Source organism: Thermobia domestica, chromosome 13 (genome assembly GCF_964235325.1).
Source record: "Thermobia domestica chromosome 13, izTheDome1.hap1.1, whole genome shotgun sequence".
In the NCBI taxonomy this organism is placed as follows: Eukaryota; Metazoa; Arthropoda; class Insecta; order Zygentoma; family Lepismatidae; genus Thermobia; species Thermobia domestica.
In genome coordinates this window covers 66,391,228-66,412,710 of record NC_137466.1, presented here as the reverse complement: position 1 = coordinate 66,412,710, position 21,483 = coordinate 66,391,228, and positions in this window count along the sequence as shown.

Genomic DNA, 21,483 nt, shown 5'->3' with positions numbered 1-21,483 from the left:
TCATTCCACCAATTTTTCCATCATCATTCAGTTGCCTTAATCATCGTCTCCATAGACTAAAGGGCATAATCGCGAGACGTTAAATTGAAATTTTTTGTTTTCATTCATTTATATGCGATTTTGGTATACATTATCCTGTATTCTATTTCCGGTTGAAGAACATTGAAATTTGAACTCGTTACGATGGTTTCGATTCCATCTTGAAATTGTAGGTCTATGTCTTATATAGCCTTGGAGCTGAAAAGAGATGCTAAACTTCGATACACAAACCAAACCAAACAAGTTATATTGAAACCGATTTTAGGAAAACAGTAACTGCAAGATATAGTAATGGTTCCAAATAAGGGACTAACACATCACGGATTGTCCTCCATCTCCGGTGCGAGTATCCTGTGTTCAAATTCAAAATTATGAGATATCTAGAGTGACCGCGATGACTCGTGAAACCTGAAATCTACAACCATAGAGCGAAGGAGAAGAAACCACCCGACATCTATCGGGAACTTGTGGAGGTGTATGACAACAACGTGTTATCGAGGAAATAAGTGTGGTGTTGGTGTAGGGAGTTTGATAATGGGAGGACTGACATCACTGATGAGCATCGAAGTGGCAGACCGTCAACGTCTGCTAGCGACCAGAACATTTGTCAGGTGGAGGGATTGATTAGGGAGGATAGACGAATCACACTGTCACACATTGCAGAGATAATGAACATTTCATATGGGTCCGTTTACAGTATTGTTCACAACACGCTTGGCTACCGCAAACTGTGTGCACATTGGGTACCACGGAATCTCATAGAAACAGACAAAAACAGACAAATGGGTATTAGTCTGAACTACCTGACCCGTTATCAACAAGAAGGGTCTGCGTTTCTGTATCGCATCATTACGGGTGATGAGACACCTATGCCATTGTGGACACCTGAATCGAAACGTTCCTCCATGATGTGGAAACATCCTTCATCGCCCCATCCAAAAAAGTTTAAAACAGTAACATGCGCAAGGAAAACAATGGCCACTGTCTTTTGGGATCATCTTGGTGTGATTCACCTGAATTCCTTGCACCGGGTACCACGATCACTGCTCGGACCTACTGTCAGACGTTGGACAGACTGAGAGAGGCCATACGTCGTAAAATTCCTGGAGCACTAAGGGAAGGTGTCTTGTTGTTACTCGACAATGCTCGACCGCACACAGCCCATCTCAGCCGTGATCGTGTCACAAGTTTCAACTGGGAGGTTTTGGTACACCGTGTATACAGCCCGGACCTTGCACCCAGCGATTTCCATCTCTTCGGACCAATGAAAAAAGCATCTTCAAGGACAATGCTTCAACACAATGCAAGAGGCACAGGATGCAGTGAAAACCTGGTTGAACAGCCTTGACACACATTTCTTTCATAGTGGCATTGATGCATTGGTCACCCTCTGGAACAAGTGTTTAAGCAAATATGGCGACTATGTGAAATGTTAGTTTACAGTGTCATGTATATTCTGTAACAGTTTAGGCAACCGAGACATAATAATTTCTAATCAAAAAAATAAAAAAAGTTATATTACTTCGTACCTTATATGTAAGCCGATTACTAAAGTTGCTGATCAGTAAGGAGGGGTAAATACGAAATTTGTAAAGCGTCAATCATAGCTCTCTTCCACAATGCTTCGGATATTACATGTACTGGCGGTAGGGGAAATTTAACGAAGCGTTCCTCTAATCGCTATCTTAGGGCCTGATTAAAATACGTTGCTATTTGGTTTAACATCTATAATAAAATTTGTGAGCTCCTTCGTGGCTAAGCAGTTATCATATGCGCGTGGGAGATCCGGGTTCGATTCCCGTTGGGACTCATGTGGTTCAGATTGCACGTTAATCAGTAGGTCCCGTCTCATAAAGCCTAGCTGCTGAAAGGGACCTTAAATTCAAAACCAACTCAATTACAACAATTTGTGAGAGCTATAAGTGAGCATGAGTTCAGAGTTTTGATTTAAGAATGGGTCAAAAATACTTTTCATTACATGGGTGGACATCTCAATTGGGGACAATTTTAGAAGCACTTGGTGGCAAATAATGAAAGTGGTAGTAAAAGATTTACCAAATATCCCCAATGTAGCTTTGAAACTCTAGTATTGATTTTTGCCATTGCCCATACAATCCAGTTCATAGCTGTCTTTAAAAAATATATACCCATACATCTTATTCATTCACAGTTGTGACATTAGGAAATAAATATTTGGACACATCTTAGAAATGAAATGGAATGAATTGAATGCCAAATTAACTTCTTCAAGAAACAAGACCATAAAATACAAAATATCAAACTTCATATATTACTTCATTACTATTGTATATATTTTTACCAAACTCGTGTTTCCTTACTTTTTTTAATAATGTTTGTACAGGTGCAGTACCAAAGAATAATAGTGAAAGAGAAATAGCCAGGAAACCCATTACATACTAAATTATCCCCAATTATGATCTCTCTGGTTTTTGAAGTGATTTGGAAAAAGTGGGACAATAATTCCATGTAAACGACAGAAAGCTTAATGTATGTGTGCCGATGGATGCTTTATGGACATATTTTTAAAAATATCTTATTTATTCTGTTAATAACAGATTCCCTAATGGGGTTTTCGATTAATATTATAATAATTCACAATTTCAGTATGCTCATGAAACTGCCATCGGTACAGCTACATGTGTCTGTAGTAAATATGTGGAACTATATTGTTCCATTAAAGAAAAAAATAATTAACCCGAGATGTTTATGTTCTACATTAAATCAAAATTCTTAACCCATGCAAACTGGATCCACTTCTGCTCTCTCTCAACTGCTAAGCATTACTTACCCGTTTTAAACAATGTCCTTGGAGACAAGACATCTGCAAACTGATAGCTTCCAAGAAAGGTCAGTCGTCATTAACCTACTTACTAATGAAGTTTTAATATCAGTTAAACGAAGTTACTTAACTCTTGGTGAACACATTGTGTGTTGTCATATATAACAATGTTTATTTCATTTGTTCTTCGAAAAAGCTGCCTATGTTACCATACACACACACACACACACACACACACACACACACACACACACATATATATATATATATATATATATATATATATATATATATATATATATATATATATATATATATATATATATATATATATATATATATAACACTGCTTAAATGTTATGCCTCAAACGATACCTTTTTGTAACTATACAAAATCTGAACTATTAGTGTTTGTTTTGTTTATAATAGCTGAAGTGACACGTTCTAATTTCTTCTATTTTTGCTTATAGGGAGAAGAAAATGAAGAAATGTTATTCATTAGCAGCCCCAAAAATAAAAACAAAGAAAGACAGAGAAGAAAAGAAGGACACAAAGTATGGTGAAATGAAGAGGTTCCCGATGATAGTAAAAAACAAAATCTGCTTTGTCATACCTTTCGGCATTTCTTCCTCCTTGCCCTTGTTTATGGACGTCGCGCCAGTTCATCTGTTTCTTCAGGTAGTTATAGTGGATAGAGAGAGACCTGTCTATAATTGGTGACCGCACACTCTGTAATCAAACTTTTTTTAAAAAAAATCCCTCGCCCTCAAGTTATTGTCATTAGTAGAGTTGTTAACGGTATTTTTTTTAATTGCCAGTCTCTCTAGTATAGAATATATGGTACCAGATGATCATCAAAGGTGGTGAGGTTGCATTGCTCGCACCAGTAGCGTACGCAGAATTTTGTCAAGAGGGTGGTAGGTGGGGTTCAAGCTCCCAAATTCATATCGTTTCATGTGTTTGTATACATATTCTAACATGGGGCCGCGGTGGCTCAGTGGTAGAGCGTTCAATTCTGGTGCGCCGGGTCTCTGGTTCGATCCCATCTAGCGCCAAGTAGACTTTGTGGTGGACAAACACCATTGAGTTGAGTGTGAGTTGAACGTCCTAAATCACATGAGCTCCCGGTGATAAATTTTGATGCCATGGACTACAGTGACCTGATAAATTGGAGAAAATGTAAGCTGTTGCCCCTTCCTGTGCTCGAAAGCTTGATAACAGAAATTATCTTATCACTTATGCATGACAAATCTGCTCATGAATTTGACTTCTTAAATTTTCCATGCCACACTCAAGAAGTTGAAAGATGTTTCAAACTTGTCAAAGAGTTTGCAGGAAAAGTGTGCAGACAAGAAAACAGAGATGGCTACAGTGGAGCAACTTTGCTTTCAAGACTCACAATGCCAAAATTTGATTTTTTTTTTTTTTTAATGAGTTTAAGACAAGTTCTTCACTAAATCTACATAATTTAGCACACCTTGATTGGTAGGGTGTGAGAGAAACTCATTTGCAGCCACCTCCTAGTAGTGAGTTCTGGGTCATTTCATACAAAAAAAAGAGAGAGAGAGAGAGAGAGAAAATGTATAAGGTCACTCACATTAACAAATTATTAACAGACATGATCTCACACAACTAAAATAAAGTACTTAGACACTACATATATTTTAAAAAAAGTAATTTGTATATTTCTTGCGTAAAGGTAAATTTCGTTTTTTTTTTTTTTTTTTTTTTTTCATTTTGAGCCCTATTAGATTCGATACTCGAAAATCTGATTTTTTCCTGCTCCACTCTACTACTTAGCAGCAAATTCAATATGAAGATAAACAAGAGAAACAAAAGTTGAGATGCGCTAGAAAAGAAACAACAAGAAAAAAAATGAAAATCAAAATAGGAGATCTCCTGGTGGAAGAAATGGAGGAATTCTGTTACTTAAGGTGTAAAATAACAAACGATAACAGGTGCAAACAAGATGTAAGATCTAGAATAGCTCAGGTGAAGAAGACATTCGAAGAAAAATAGAAGCTTCTAACCGGAAACATCGGTGTAGAACTGAAGAAAAGGCTGATAAAGGCATATATATGAAATGTTGCATTATATGGATGTGAAAGATGAAGACTAGGAGAAGAGGAAAAAAACAAAGACTGGAAGCAGTTGAAATGTGATACTATAGAAGAATGACGGAAATCAGGTGGGGGGACAAGCCATCAAATAAGAGAGTATTAAAAATGGTCATTATTAGACATGGAAGAATCACGTTAGTAGTAATGAATGGGTTTGTAGAATGAAAAATACGCAGAGAAAAGCCTTGATTGAAATATACGGACCAATTAATCCACCAAGATATAGGGAAGAAAACTACAAAGAAATGAAAAATCTGGCCCAGGATAGGAAAGGGTGGAAGGCTGCATGAAACCAATCGAAAGACTGATGACCTGAGATGATGATGATGATAAAAATGTATGTTGTAAAATTTTATAATTTCAAGAACTTACATTGTAACATTTCATTGTACCAAAATAACAGTTGTAAAATTTTATGAGTATTAAAAAAAGAAGTTACATTACAAAAATACTAGAAGTACTTAAATGACAGTAGGATCTAGGTCTATATTGTAAAATTATTATATAAAGTGCCAAAAAGTTACGTTGTAAAATCTACAAACAGTACTAGTAAGTTGTTCTATTGCAGAAAAATTCCATCCTTCATTCATTTTAACAAACTTTAATTATAAATACACGTTGCTTTTATAATATGGCTAAAAGGTCGTCTTATAATTAATTTTCTAATGCATCAAATTAACACTTAACATGTTCGGTCCACGTACTTTTGTTCTAAAGTGCAGTTAGATATAATTTTGCGAGAATTTTATGAAGCCCTAGCCCCAGCTTTGACAGTCTGTAATACAAGACCAAAAGTGTGCACAGTAAAACGTCTCAGATTCGTACTAAGAAGGTCAAGCTTTACCAAGTTTGATGACTACCGAATGAGTTCATCTGATAACGTTGGAACCTGATCCTGTTTTTTGAAGCCCTCCTCACTGGCCTAGTGGCTAGAGCGTGAGCCTTTGGTGCACATAGTCGCGAGCAGTGTTTCTTTCAGGCATGTTTTGAGGGGGGAGGCAGTGCCCTCGGAGCTTTGGGAGTGCCCCTCCTAAAGAAGATAAAGTTAATACATACTAGAAAAGTACCAAAAGTCGGAGATAAATAGTTCCAGAATACAATAGTCTAAATAAATATACATTGCTACTTTATAAATGTTCTAAAGGTAGTGCTGAAGCTAGTTATCTGTATATAGGGTGTTTAAAAACAACATCGACAACGTTTGGGAGATGATTCCTGACACAAAGATAAGACAAAAAGTATAGACCAGCCTGTGTGCACAAATGCTTCCTTTCGGAGTTATAGGCTGCAGAAAACATGAAAAAATTAACTTTAAAGGTCCATATCTTCAATACTATGAGACCTACCCTAGTCGGGTCAAAACTTCACTTAGGAACTAGTATGTGCCGTATCCAAATATCCATGTTTCAGAATCCTTTGGTACTTCTGCAGCAGTTTTTACAGAGGTAGTTGGTGAATACTTCAATCATATGCCCTTAGCCAAACTCTCTCTTTAAAAATTGTTGCGTTAGTAGCGCAGGATTCTGAAACAATGTATTTTTGGATAGGGCACATATTAGTTCCTAAGCGAAGTCTTGACCCGACTGCAGTAGGTCCCATAGTTTTGGAGCTATGGATCTTTAAAGTTAATTTTTTCATGTTTTCTGCAGCCTATACGTCCGAAAGGAAGCATTTGTGCACCCAGGATGGTCTATACTTTTAATCTTATCTTGGTGTGAGGAATCACCTCCCAAATGTTGTCGGTGTTGTTTTGAAAAATCCTGTATATTTACCTTGTGTCTGTAACTGCCAACCTTGTGACAGTTGACGATAAGTGACAATTGAACGTGTTGTGTGTACTTCAGAAAAATATAAGACAAGTAGCTGTAGGGTTTGTTAATACGTAATTTTAGAGTATCCCCCTCCCCCGCACATGTTTTCTAAAGAAACATTTGTCCTTTGTTTCGATTCTCGGTGGGAGACCAATGAAATGTGAATGTATCATAGTAATTCGGATTCTACCGTAAACTATAGGTCCATGTCCCGTAGAGCCTTGGTGCTGAAAATGGATGCTGAACTTTAACAAACAAACAAAACAAATCGATTTTTTTAAAAAAAAGAAAAACAAACAAATAACGAAAATATGTTGTAAAGCTTTGTATGTACTAAAAGGTTGAGGTGTAAAACATAAAAGTACTTTAAAAAAAGTTACGTTGTAAAATTGTGTAGGTACTAAGAAAGTTATGTTATGAAATTGTGTAAGCACTAAAAAGTTACGTTGTAAAATTATGTAAATACTAAAAAGTTACGTTGTAAAATTGTGTAAGAACTAAAAAGTTACGTTGATTTAGTAATATTTACAGGTAACAAAAAGTTACGTTGACTTAAAAAAAAATTGTGAGATTTTTCGTTGTAAAATTATAGCATTATCATTTTATTAAATATTTCGAAAATATAGTAATACAAAATAGAATTAAACGAACAATTTCAATCCAAACAAAGGCTCCAAGCTCCAAATTCTGTACGTTAATGAAAGCAAGTAATCTTTTTGGTATATGTCCGTTAGAATTACCTGTGTATTATGTTATATTTTTATCCCACCTTGTCAATGTGTTGTGTACACGATTCCTTCCAGCATAAGCTACTGAAGAGTGGAGACCGTCTAGTACAAATGAAAAGCGAAAAGCTCTAATCTTCTGTCAGATTCGATGTACAATTTATGTTGCTCCGAGACATGGTTTCTGCAATCCTTAAATCTTTCCCCCAACATATACACACTTTTTATTTTATTTTTTTAATGTTCTACATTAAATCTTATCCTTATTGTTCTGTGTTGCCCAATGTAGAAATATATGTTTCTGTTTTACTCCAGGCAATATAGGTCAAAAGAAAACAAAGGATTTTTTTAGTTAAGGCGTAACGTGGGAACAGAAGTATGGGTATATAATTTTCAAGTCCCCTGTAGCATATAAGATCAAAAAGTATCCATTTTTTTTTTTCTAATCTTCTGTCGGTAACATTAACATGCAATAAAGATTTGTGGGCTTCTTCACTTACATTACTTTTCCTTTTTTTTTAAATTTCGATTTCCTTTTCCTCCTTCTGTTATGCTACACAGATTATGTAGAATCGCATTCATAGTCTGTGCTTCGCCTTGCATCGTACAGTTTAAATTAATAGTATACTGGCTGTTGTTGAACAATATCAGCTTTAATTCAGCCATATTCTTTACAGCAATAAAGTACAACACAATATTAATACATTCACAGAATATTAATTTCAAGCTACAGTGTGTCAGAAACATCGCAAACTACAGCTCTTTTCAAATCAGATGCGACATGAGCAGTAGCCAATGGTACGCGTTATTTAGCGCAGCATTGCCGAATTATGAACTCCTGTTTTCCTTCTCGTTGTTTCTCCATCTAGTGTTATTACGAAGACTTGTCAGCATTATCGATAATACCAAAAATGATATTCGAGTAAAATTTAAAATGTTCACTATGCATGATAAAAATATAAATATCAGCTTAAGTAATTATGTTTTAATTTTATGCGACTAGAACTGCTAAAAGCCTATCATCTGTTTCATCCTGCTATGACCATTGTCTAGGGTTGCCAAACTTCCCGTATTTTACCGGAAAATTCGGTTTTTGATCTCCTTGTCCGGTGTCCGGTATGACCTCAAACCAGACGTTAAATGTCTGGTAATTTTTCCCCTTACTAATCCTATTCTCTGTTCTATATAGATTATTTTGGAGTAACGAAAGGAATCGTTTATCGATGAACACGGTTAAAGAAAGCTTATACGAGTAATTCGCTTTGATATCGACCTGCTGTGCACGGAATTTCCTGAAAAGTTCAAGTCAGGAAAATTTACTGAACTTATCAAAACTGCTAAAGGTCAAGACTGCTAGCACTGCTTCACCCTCAGCTACATCTTCCAAGTAAACAATGCATCCAGATCCAGTAAAAAAAAAAAAAAAAAAAAAAAAACTATGTACGCATTACGAGACATTACCAGCCCTAGTGAAGCTGATAAGATTATTTTGTACATGCCATAATTATATTGCCAATTATATTTGCTTTTCTGTTTTAAATATGATGTACAGGGTGCGGCACGTAAAACCGGCCCGTCGTAATATTCTGGTATATTGTGTTTTTGGCAACACTTAAATAATCTACCTTCCTACCAAGAGATGGCGTGTCGAGGTCGGGTCGACTTACGTGACCTGCAGCAGTCACGTGCAGCCGCAGCCAGTGAAACTTGTCGAAACCAGTTGAGAAAAAGGCCTCGTTGTGTTAAGCCGGGTGAGTGTCAGTGTGTGATAATGCCGTATTCGATACCCGAGCGTGTTGCCATTGTTGAAGGGTTCACTCTCACTGGATCTTTTGTGAAAACAAAGAATTTGTTTCGGGAGAAATTTCCAGAACGTTCTGTGCCAGCAAAAAGCACCATTCAGGAATTGATTGAAAAATGGCGGCGTACAGGATCGGTTCAAAATGCTCGCAGGAACAGACGACTATCTGTCTGCACACCTGAATTAAAGATGTAGGTGGAGGAGATAATGACAAGAAGTCCTCGAAAGTCAACCAGGAGATTGAGTCAACAGGTTCATGCGAGTGAGAGAAGTTGCAGACGTGTTTTAAGGGGACTGAAGTTAAAACCGTACCGGATAAGTGTTGTGCAAGAACTGAAGGAACCTGACCTGCAGAAGAGGGTGCATTTCTGTTCATGGCTGTTGAGCAATGTTGCCAGTGGTTTCTTGGATCCACTAATGCTCATCATGAGTGACGAGGCGTGGTTCCACCTGTCTGGGTACGTAAATTCCCAAAACAACCGGTATTGGTCGACAAAAAATCCACACGCAATCCACCAGGTACCCTTGCATGATGAGAAGATTGGTGTTTGGTGTGCCATTTCCGCCACACGCGTTATTGGGCCCATATTCTTTGAGACGACAGTAAACAGTGGCGTGTATATGGGAATCCTGGAGGAGTTTAATACACACTTGACCGAAGAGGAGCGTCAGTTATGTTACTTTCAGCAGGACGGTACAACATGCCACACATCAGCTGCATCATTGTCGCTTGTGCATGAGATGTTTACACCAGAGAGGACAATCAGCAAAGGCTTGTGGCCTCCTCGGTCACCAGACATGTCCAAGTGTGACTTTTACTTATGGGGACTGTTAAAGGGAAGAGTATACGAAACAAATCCACACACAATTGAAGAACTCAAGACCAGGATCCAGGATGTCACCAATAGCAATACAACACAAGAACTGACAAGGGTATATATGAATCTCCTCAATCGTGCTCACATGTGTTTTGAAGTGGGCGGAGGACACTTTCAGCACCTGCTGTGAAGGCTGCTGTGAAGGTGAATAGTCATATTCAATACATTACATTTCATTTATGTGTTGTAGTTAATCATATTCAATACATTACATTTCATTTTATGTGTTCACTTTACGAGCCGGTTTTACGTGCCGCACCCTGTATTATTGATGGTAGACTACATAAATTATGTACCGACTCAACCAAAACTCGCATAAGTAAGTTTAGTAAATGCTTCAAAAGTAAGTTAAATTATTAAGAGCCTTCATCCCGGCGAAATTAAAATACCGCTAATTTTACAGTAATTATGTGATATCTTCAAATAGATAAAAGATAATCGAAATGTGGAACAAGAGCATCCTAGACAATATCACTTTACATGAGAAACCGTTATCACGACTCACTTATCTGCTTTCGATTTCGAGCCATTTTGAAAATCGGCATTTATTTTCGCGTTTCTAAACAGCTGAAAACATAAAGCCACTAGGTGACTTGTGATAACGGTACCTCACGCAAAATAACATTTTCTAGGACGCTCTTGTTCCATATTTCAATTATCTTTTATCTATTTGAAGATATCACATAATTACTGTAAAATTAGTGGTATTTTAATTTCGCCGGGATGAAGACACTTAAATTCGAATTCCGAATAGCTCAATTTTATTGTGAAGTAACCACTTTCAGGTTGTTTAAAGTTTTGACGAGAGATGATGTCACAATCTTAAGAGTATACATACTCCAGGAGGGTGTCCGGTATTTCCATTTTCAAACGTTGGCAACTCTATCATTGTCTAATTTGCATTTTGTCCCTGAAGATGAGTTTTTAAATTAAACATATGTTCCAAATTTTATTATTCACTATTTCTTAAAATCTTTCTCTTGCAATTTTTCTACATGTGTGGAAAAGATCATCGACAGCATTCCTGTTATGTAGTTAACTTCTCTTTTGTGTTTAGAGAGGCCTCCCTCCGTGTGAACTTTCTTACTTCAGCACGAATGCATGACAAAAATGAAATGTATCCGAAGCCTCTGATAAATAATTATAATTTAAACACATTTTCTATACCTTACGAAGAACTTCATTCACTAAAAAGATAAATAAATAAACAAACAAATAAATAAATAAATAAATAAAATAATTTGAGTCCCAGGAGTAAAGGTAAGAAGTCAAGTTCAAACCCAGTAATGCAATAAGTTTTCCTTGACTCCTACTCGTCTCGAAACAGCCGAGTTTGTTTTGAATACGATAATTTGTTGTATCATTTGTATATCTAAGGATTGTTCAGCAATCTTAAGTAGAAGAAAGAAAAAAAGGGGAAATTGATACTCAAAAAAGGACTTGAGGCTTAAAAAAGTACCAAAAAAGCTGTGCCGGATAAATAAAAGTGTTTGTTTCAAAATTCCTACACGAAATATGATGTTATTGCTTTCTTTAAACTACTAGTAATATAGCATATGTATCAATCTTTTTTTAAAAAAAATTATTTTATATGCATCCAGCAGCAATTAGAACCAATTATGTTTACTATCTTGAGATGGGTTACGGGTTAGATTTTCTAAAAGGAGAAAATATTTAACAAAAGTTTAAATTCAAATCTACTCACATTTTACGCGTGAAACAACTTATTCCAAAGATTCCACAATTACTTTCTATGGAACAAAAAATTAGATCTGTGTCATGACAGCCAACTGACATAGAAATGTGCAGCTTGAACGTATGTTCTCATAATTAATTTTTCCACTTGCAAAGGTTAATATAGTAATATAAAATTTCTAGGTAGCGCTTCTGGTACTGAAAACATTCGCAATAGTGCCAAAAGGCAGTTCATCCTATCACCTGCTGCAAATTGAAAACATTGGGAAACTGCGATTGAGAAAAGCAGTAAACCCTCTCAAAGGCATGTAACTTGTCCGTTGAAAAGCGCTATAGTTGAGGCAAAAACGGTCCCGTAGTGCGGGGATGAGGAGACAAGTGATTGCTCCTTAAGAAATCTTGTTCTATCATTATCATACTCTACTCATTAAGAAATCTTATCCCATCATAATTCTGATACACTTTTAACTATAAGAATTTTTACTTTTTTCGAGCAATGATAGGAGAGAAGGAAATATGCTGATATTGAAAGAAAATATATTCAAGATTTCAAATGATTTACACTTTTATGGGTTTTACATATGGAATTTCAAGTGATTTACACTTTTATGGGTCTTACATATGGAATTTCGAATGATTTACACTTTTATGGGTCTTACATATGGCATTTCAAATGATTTACACTTTTATGGGTCTAGTACATATGAAAATGGGTCTTACATATGGAATTTCAAGTGATTTACACTTTTATGGGTCTTACATATGGGATTTCAAATGATTTGCACTTTTATGGGTCTTACATATGGACTTTCAAATGATTTACACTTTTATGGGTCTTACATATGGGATTTCAAATGATTTGCACTTTTATGGGTCTTACATATGGGATTTCAAATGATTTGCACTTTTATGGGTCTTCTATATGGAATTTCAAATGATTTGCACTTTTATGGGTCTTACGTATGGGATTTCAAATAATTTACACTTTTATGGGTCTTAAATATGGAGACGTTATCTTGGAAAGCCTGTCCATCCGTTAATATGCCAGTTCATTCGTCTGTCCCGCAAAATAATGTTAGTTTACTGAAGGGTGAAATTTTTTAAAGAAAAATCTTGATAATAACTTTAATGATTTCATTTATATTTCATAAATTAATTTTTCATTAATTACCCTATATTGTGGTATATAGTTTACTCTTGCGGATTAAGTTCTGTGTGGACGATTCTCTCAAAAGCGATTCAGGTGATTTTGTTGATTTTTCATAAACAAATATTTACCCTAAAATGTGGCATAAGTCACTTCTCATGAAAAAAAAAAAGTTCAGAAGAGCTATAGTAGTTTAATTTGGGAAGTAAATTCTCTTCGGACAGTTTTCCGAAAACACCTTGCAATTTTGTTGGTATTTCACAGATACCGGTATTTCAACTGCGGCATATCATGATTAATTTAGGAAATTTGAGCGAGAAATTTCAGTGTTGTGGCTTCTATCTCTTATTTTAAAGTGATGTAGGTAGAGCCTTTCTATTTGAACTGTGCCCCTTCTGGCACCGCTGTCGATGCGTGTTTTCCCATACCTCCCTCGGAAGAGGAGGGGCAAGTTGTTGCGGACGAGATCTTTCTATTGTTGGATGCTGAAGCGTTGCCACAATGAATTATTTCACGGACTTCGCTGTGTTCAATCTTGTTAGCCATTCTAAGTAGCCTACGATCTTCACTCGTCAAGACCAAACGACTGAATGACAAATTTGCAACACAGCTGAGGACATTCACTTCTTTTCCGTAAGCAAAGGGAGGATTTCCTCCGTGAGAGGACGGCAAGGGTGGGGCCAAAGTATGTTTCGCATATTTTCCGAGGGCACAGATGAGATAAACAGGCTCTAATAGTTGAAACGTATATTTTCTTACGAAATTTTTATTTATTCCGTATTCAATGCAGAATATACTGTGCAAAATTTATCTGGGCGAAAATAAGAAAAAAACAAAGAAACATGATTGGCGTGTAAATCAGTTCCAAAATTAGGCGTTAGCCCTCATTGACACATTGACACATGCCAAACGATCTTTGGAACATTTCATTGTCAAGATTTCGCTTCCTGATTTTATTAAACTAAGCTATTAATCTTTGCACATTACTGGTTGTAACAAGGAGTGAATTCAAGTCATTGCTTACGCGTTTTGCTCCCTACTATAACTTACAAACCTATTTTTCTCTTTGTACGGGAAAGGAAAATGTTTGACAAGTTGTGAATTAGTAACGACAAACATTGTTACGATTGCAATTGAAGTAAGTGAAGAATAAAAATAAATAAATAAAGAATTTACATCACATTGAATCTGGAAATCGGGAAATATATAATATTGGTGCCTAACATTAGAATTTAAGGAATACGCTCAAAGTGGCAAAGCACTTGATGCCTGAAGTCCGGAAGGATTCTTCGAGAGAACTCAAAGCCAGTTTTACGCCATTGTCGCAATTATCTACGTTCTATAACGTACAAATACCGTTCGGGGAGTGAAAAAGAGTATATCTTGCAACCACTAAAGTGATAAGCCACTAATGAGATGACCACTAATTACTTATTTCTGTTATAATTACATGTTAACACGAAAGTCTCAAACTCATTACATTAATCCTCAAAAAAAAAAAAAAAAAAAAAAAAAATTATAATGTTGTAGGATCGTAACTATTTTGGCTGCTTCTGGGTCACCGGATCTGTCTGGAATACTTTAAGAAGCGAGACCAAGATTCAAGTAATTCAGGTCCCTGTGACCCATGACACGACACGTATGTAGAGAATCTGGTAACTCTCCATATTGTGACCGTTCTACGGCAACGATTAGGGTCTAATCTCACTTCAACTTTGCCATATGGGTCATTTAGTGCACAAAGGAATCAAATCCACATTTAGTTGGACATATTTTATCTTTTATAACTTTATCTGAAGCTCCTATTAAAGCTTAAAAAGAGACACGAATCTTTTATATATATATTTATATATTATATATTTATATTATATATATTTAGCGTATTATATATATTTATATGTTATATATTTATATATATATAGTCAATAACTCATAATGTAAAACAAAAAAGTGTTAACTTTTCTGCTATGTAATTAAGCATTCCTTACAAACTTTATGTATATTTTCTCACAACTTTGTTAATGTGACATGATTAAATTGTGCTCTGAAGGCCACGTATTTCCTGTAGAGTACAATGCGAAAAAATCAGGTATTTTTGGATAATCGACACTATACCTAGATTTCACACACTCTCCGAGAATTTTTGGAAGAAGCTAGAATGACAGATGTACCGTAGCCGGACCAGATCTTCTTCAGTAACTCAGTTGGTTGGTTATACATTTAAGAATAATGTAAAACATTATCTTTATAAATGTAAAATGTAATACATTTTATGTTTTATATGTTTTAATGTTTTATAATGTTTTATAATGTTTTATAATGTAAAATGTTTTATAATGTAAAACATTTCTTTAGGAGAGAAACATTATACAACGTTCTTACAGAACTTGGAATACCGAGAAAGCTAATTAGATTAATTAAGATATGTTTAAGTGAATCCCAAAGTAAAGTCCGGGTAGGAAAATTTTTGTCCACGAGCTTCCACGTCGAAAATGGCCTGAAACAAGGAGATTCGTTGTCGCCATTATTATTTAACTTTGTGCTGGAATACGCCATAAGGAAAATCAAAGATAGCAACCAGGGCCTAGAGTTGAACGGCATTCACCAGGTTATGGCATATGCTGATGATGTAAATTTAATAGGGGATGATAGGAGAACAGTAGAAATAAATGCGGAGATCTTATTAAACGCTTGCAGGGACATGGGTTTAGAAGTAAATGCAGAGAAAACTAAATACATGGAAGTGCGTCGGGACCGTAATACGGCAAATTGTGGAGGCGTTAAAATATTAAATAATGCTTTTGATAAAGTGGATACTTTCAAATACTTAGGATCAATATTAACAGACGAAAATCATATTCACGAAGAAATTAAATGTCGACTAAAAGCAGGGAATTCGTGTTACTATTCGGTTCAAAATCTCTTGTCGTCGCGAATTCTGTCGAGGAATTCGAAGCTTAAAATATATAAAACGATAATCATGCCTGTTGTTCTGTATGGTTGTGAAACATGGTCGCTTACTTTGAGGGAAAAACATAGACTGAAAGTATTTGAGAACAGGATCCTGAGAAGAATATTCGGACCCAAGAGGAACGAGAATGGGGAATGGCGGAAGCTTCATAACGAGGAACTACATAGTTTATACGGTTTACCCAACATTGTTAGGGTCGTCAAGTCTAGGAGGCTTAGGTGGGCAGGTCATGTAGCTAGAATGGAAGAAACTAGAAACGCTTTCAAAGTCTTGACTGGTAGACCCATAGGAAAACGACCATTAGGAAGACCTAGGCGCAGATGGGAGGACAATATTAAGATGGATCTCGCAGAGATAGGAATACAAAGTAGAAACTGGATGCAATTAGCTAAGGATAGAAGTCAGTGGAGAGCTTTTGTGAACGCGGCACTGAACCTCCGGGTTCCATAGGCCATAGAGTTAGTTAGTTAGTTAGTTAGTAAAACATTATCCCATTTGTAATATTCCAGGAACTTGTGCTCAGTTTAGAGATGTGGGTATTTATTAAGATCAGTTTATCTAATGAGTGGAGCACGGTGGCTCAGTGGTAAGAGCACTTACATCTGATGCGTGGGGTCCCTGGTTCAATCCCCAGCCAAATAAGGTTGTGGTGGACAACACCGTATTCGTAGATATTTTTCGGTGTACTTCCGTTTTCAATTAGAGCTTCTTCGTGGCTAAGCGGTTAGCATGCGCGCCTTTGGCGCGGGAGACCCGGCGGGAGCTCATGTGGTCCGGATTCCACGTTAATCAGTAGGTTTACGTCTCATATAGCCTCGCTGCTGAACGGGACGTAAAACTCAAAAATCAATCAATCCGTTTTCAATTACTTTATCATTCCCGTCTCCTTTAGTCTAACCGGGCGCGGTTAGTCTTTCGCGGTTAAACTGAAAGATTTCATTCTTATTACCTAATGGCTTACGAAGTAAAGTAATCATTGTTATTTATAACTTGAATCTAATAATTATCCCTGAATTATAGTGTACTAGTTGAAATATCCACTCTTCTCACAGCAGGAATAGATTTATGAAGAATGCTGGAAAAGATGTACTTTAACTAACATCCTTTACTCTCTTATGATGAGTATTCGAATGGAAATGTAACGGTAAAAACTCAGCTTGATCCAAGTGATAAATGTGTTCAATAACTTACTTCAAACAATGCATCCGTTATCAAGGGCGCTGATCCTGAGGGGCGGGGGCCCGGGTCCCCTATTGTATTTATAAATATACAATATTTGGCATAATTTGAATGCAATTTGTCTTAAAAATCCTCATATATATACCTTCTGCATCTGAATACCCCTCCCCCCATTTACACAGAAATCGGCACCCTTGTCCGTTATTCTTTGTGATGAATTTAAACATTTTTCTTCTCGCTTAGAATACGCATTTTAATCAAACTACGTATATTGTTATAAACCCGGGTACACCTAAGTGCCAACAATTGTTTTTAAAAATTGATTTTAAACTGTCCAACCGTTTTAAGTATTTTTGCCACTTCATAAGTACAAATTAACAAAAAAAAAATTCTAGAAATAGGATTGCCATATGTCAGTATTTTGCACGGACTGTTTGTATTTTTGGGTCTATGTCCGTGTCCGTATCCTACAAAGCATGAAATAGGAAAATGTGCGTATTTGACAGCTTTATAGCTGCCCGAAAATTTCCGAGTCGGGAATCGCAAAAGAATAAAAAAGAATAAGGGCCTATGTTTTCATCATATAACATACCGGATTTTAGTTACTATTAATAAAGTAGGTTATGTTTTTTAAAAGTGTCTCATTTTTCCATTCTAGGGTTCTTTTTGGTTAGGTTTAATATACGTAATTTAATTGCATGATTTATTGTATTATGTTAATGAAAAAATATATAAAACATATGAGTTTCCAATAGTGTTTCAAGTATTAGAGTAAAAAATTGTGTAACAACATAAAAAGGTGATTTTTAGGTAAGAAATTGCAAAATATTTATTCTGTTTGGGCACTGTATCTTTGATGGGTCGTCATTTTAAGGCTTGTCCGTATTTTGAATTTAAAAAAATACGACAACCCTATCTAGAAATGGAATTTTCGGAAACACTCGAACACGTGTCAACTAATCAGAATTAAAGTGGGCCATTTAAGATTGCAATATGTTCGTACGTCAATTACTCCATACAAAACACTTAAAAGAATTTTTTTTTTAAAAAAAAAGGCTGTTTATTGCAATAGATAACTAAGAGTAATTATCTCGGGCAAGCCCGTTAATGGAATCAATTCGTTAACAGCTTTCATGGGTAACGGAGACTTTAAAGGTGGTTGTGAATTCTACTATTGAAACTGCATAATATTTTAGAATGCTACAAATTATACATTGTGCCGATAGATGGCAGCATACATTTTCCAATACTTGACATGTATCGGAAAAAAGTGAAAGTTCACGTAATATTTTTTTACTCTCTTCAGCAGAGTTAATTTTTAATGAGTTTTCATTTCCCTTATTTGGGAACCTCGTGAAATACTTTATTTTGACATAACTTTTAAACACCTCTCTCTTCCCTTGTAATCAGTGGTGTCATTTCAGGTTTTGCTGAGGGGAGGAGGAATGACTCTCCGAAATATTTACCCGTTAGAGTACCATGTTTTTCATTAGTTTTATTATTATAGTATGCATTAAAATGTGTATTCATCTCAATCAAAGGGGGGATTACCTCTCCCTGCCTTCTTCAAATGACGCCTTTGCTTGGGATAGGGCTACGCTATTTTAAAAATTCTAAATAGCCTATGGTCTCTTCGTTACAGCTACTAATAAATATACTTAACAACAATGTGGGGTTTGTATAACAGACGAAAATTCAAGCAAACAAATACTAATACAGGGTAAGTCAAAATAATGGACTCGATTTCAGAAATTTAGCTATGAAATCTAATAGGCATATGTCATTGTGAGACATGCGGTTTCAAAGTTTAGTTCCCACGCAGTGTTTCCACTTTCTACCGCTAGGAGTCAGCAGTGAGCAGTTAAGGAAAATGGCGTTTGACTGGAGAACAGAGATTTTCTTTTTTGGCAGGAGACAGACTATCGGCTTGATGTGTGCCGTGTCCAGTGTTTCTTCCAGACATGTTTATCGAGGGACACTGCCCCCCGGAAATCTGAGAGTGCCCCCCCGGAGGAGACCAAACTAATATGTCTATAATACAGAGGTGCCCACAAGGGGGGCTATGACGCAAACTGCGTCATTGAAATATTGGGGGGGTTAAAAACCTATATAAATATGTTTGAGGGGGTGTAAAAATTAATCGAAAAGCTTTTTTTTTTTAATGGAAGAACACTTATGGATAGACAATTGGGCGTGCGTCATGGACATAAGGGGGGGCACCATTGTATAATATAATAATAAATAGAATATTATCAGCAGTACCCCCCCCCCGGAACATTTTTTTCTGAAAGAACGACTGGCCGTGTCACGCGAGGCTCTCACACAGAAGAACACTTGTGTATGTTTGAAGAAAATTTCACCAGTTTACCTTTCTTAACACGTGTCTCACAATAACATATTTGTATCAGATTTCACAGAACAAATTTCTTAAATCAGATCCATCATTTTGATTTGCCCTGCATTTAAGATCAGTGCTAGAACAGTAATAGCATAGAAATCTCACTTGGAAATGTTTACCATTAAAGAGAGATATAAAGTTTTTTTTTTTCCCTTGGTGAATAAGGCGTGAAGTGCTTGAATCAAATGAAGCTACTAGATAATGACTTTAGCAATTACTCTCAGAAGAAAAATGCAAATATCTTAAAATTGATGTTCTATGTATAATATAAACGGTACAAAGCAAACAGCATGTAACTTGTAGTTCGTTCTTCTGATTTGAAACTGAGTGACAGATATATACTTTATTGTGTCTTCTCGAACGTTAATCATTCCCAAAGCATGTAATCGTATATTAATTACAGCTTGCTTTGCGTGTGTAGTTCAGTTGGAAAGAGATCTGGATCGTTCATAACTTTGGAAACCCATTGGCAAGGACATTATTATATCTTTCTTCCTATAAAGGAAAGAAAGCAAAGATGGCTCTCAGCGCAAATCAACTCAGTAGCAGCTTCTGTTTTAATTTTACACGTCATTCTTCATATGATTTTTTTTTTTTTTTTTTTTTTTTAAGTAGAAAGGGGTCACAGGAGGACTGGGGAATGCATGGGAAGTAGGAAAAAATAACAGATGTGTATACCTCAGGCTACAGCAGTCACAAATACATGTCTTAAACATATATTATTATATAGGCACCTTATGGTATAATAAAGGAGGACTGGTGCTTTCAATTAGTCATTTAAGACCACATGTCGAGTGTCTTGGTTTTTGTTACCTTTGCTGTGTCAGAAGGAATCACTAAATAGTAGGTTATCAAAACTTCTACCGTTGCCACTGCTTGTACCTATAGGTATTTGGAGACATAATATGAATACATATGGGTTTCATGCAGTATAAACCATACATATTTCATATTCCCTTCTGTCGTTGAGTAAAGGTCAAATAAAGCTTATATGCATACGGAAGTTAGGGAACTCAATTTTTGAAGGCCGATAAGAGTATATTTTTAGAGTTAGGTTTACCAAGCAAAATTCCTTTATATATTTACCCTGTTTATCCGTGTGTCCGCCCGTCCGGGAGATAAATGTGTCAAGAACTGGTTGATGAATCACCATTATTTTGGGGCAGGAGAGGACAGAATTGTAGAGGGTAAAAGGTTAGTATTTGAATCCTTTATGGAGGTTGTAATCCATCCACTTGATACCAAGGTAGACAGTCAAAAAAGTCTGTTCCCCGTCCAGGTAAAGGTCAAAATAAAGCGAAAACGCTATGAGGAATCAAAAATTCACTATGTGGCAACATCGCTTTGTATTAACATTGTTGTACGAATTCGTCAAGCAGTTACATCAATTGTTACGCTAATAAGTAGTTCTAGTGTCAACGCCTATTGACTTTAATTGCCATCTGAAAAGAATTCATGTAACTATTTGCAGGATTGGTAGAATTAGTCTAGAGTTCTTCATTTGCGATGTTGCTACATAGTGCAATTCGCGTCTCTAGACGAGATGCCGAAAGGCTGATAATTACATTTATGTATTCCGCTTTATTTTGACTTGTAGAATATTGCTCTGTAGTTAATGGGCGTCATTTTAGAACACCCTTTCCCTATATATATATATATATATATATATATATATATATATATATATATATATATATACCCTTTGTAGTATGCAACCCAACTGCACTTATACATCAGGCTGGTTGCATACAACTAAAACCAAACTTCTTTCCGTGGTGTATACCTGACACAATTATCTGTTGTTTATTTATAAGAATATTTCTTGTTAGTTGAACGATTATGTACCGGGGCTAAGAGATAGGGTGATGATGAGATGAATGATAATGATGGAATTACAAAAGTGGAAGGAAAAAACAGCC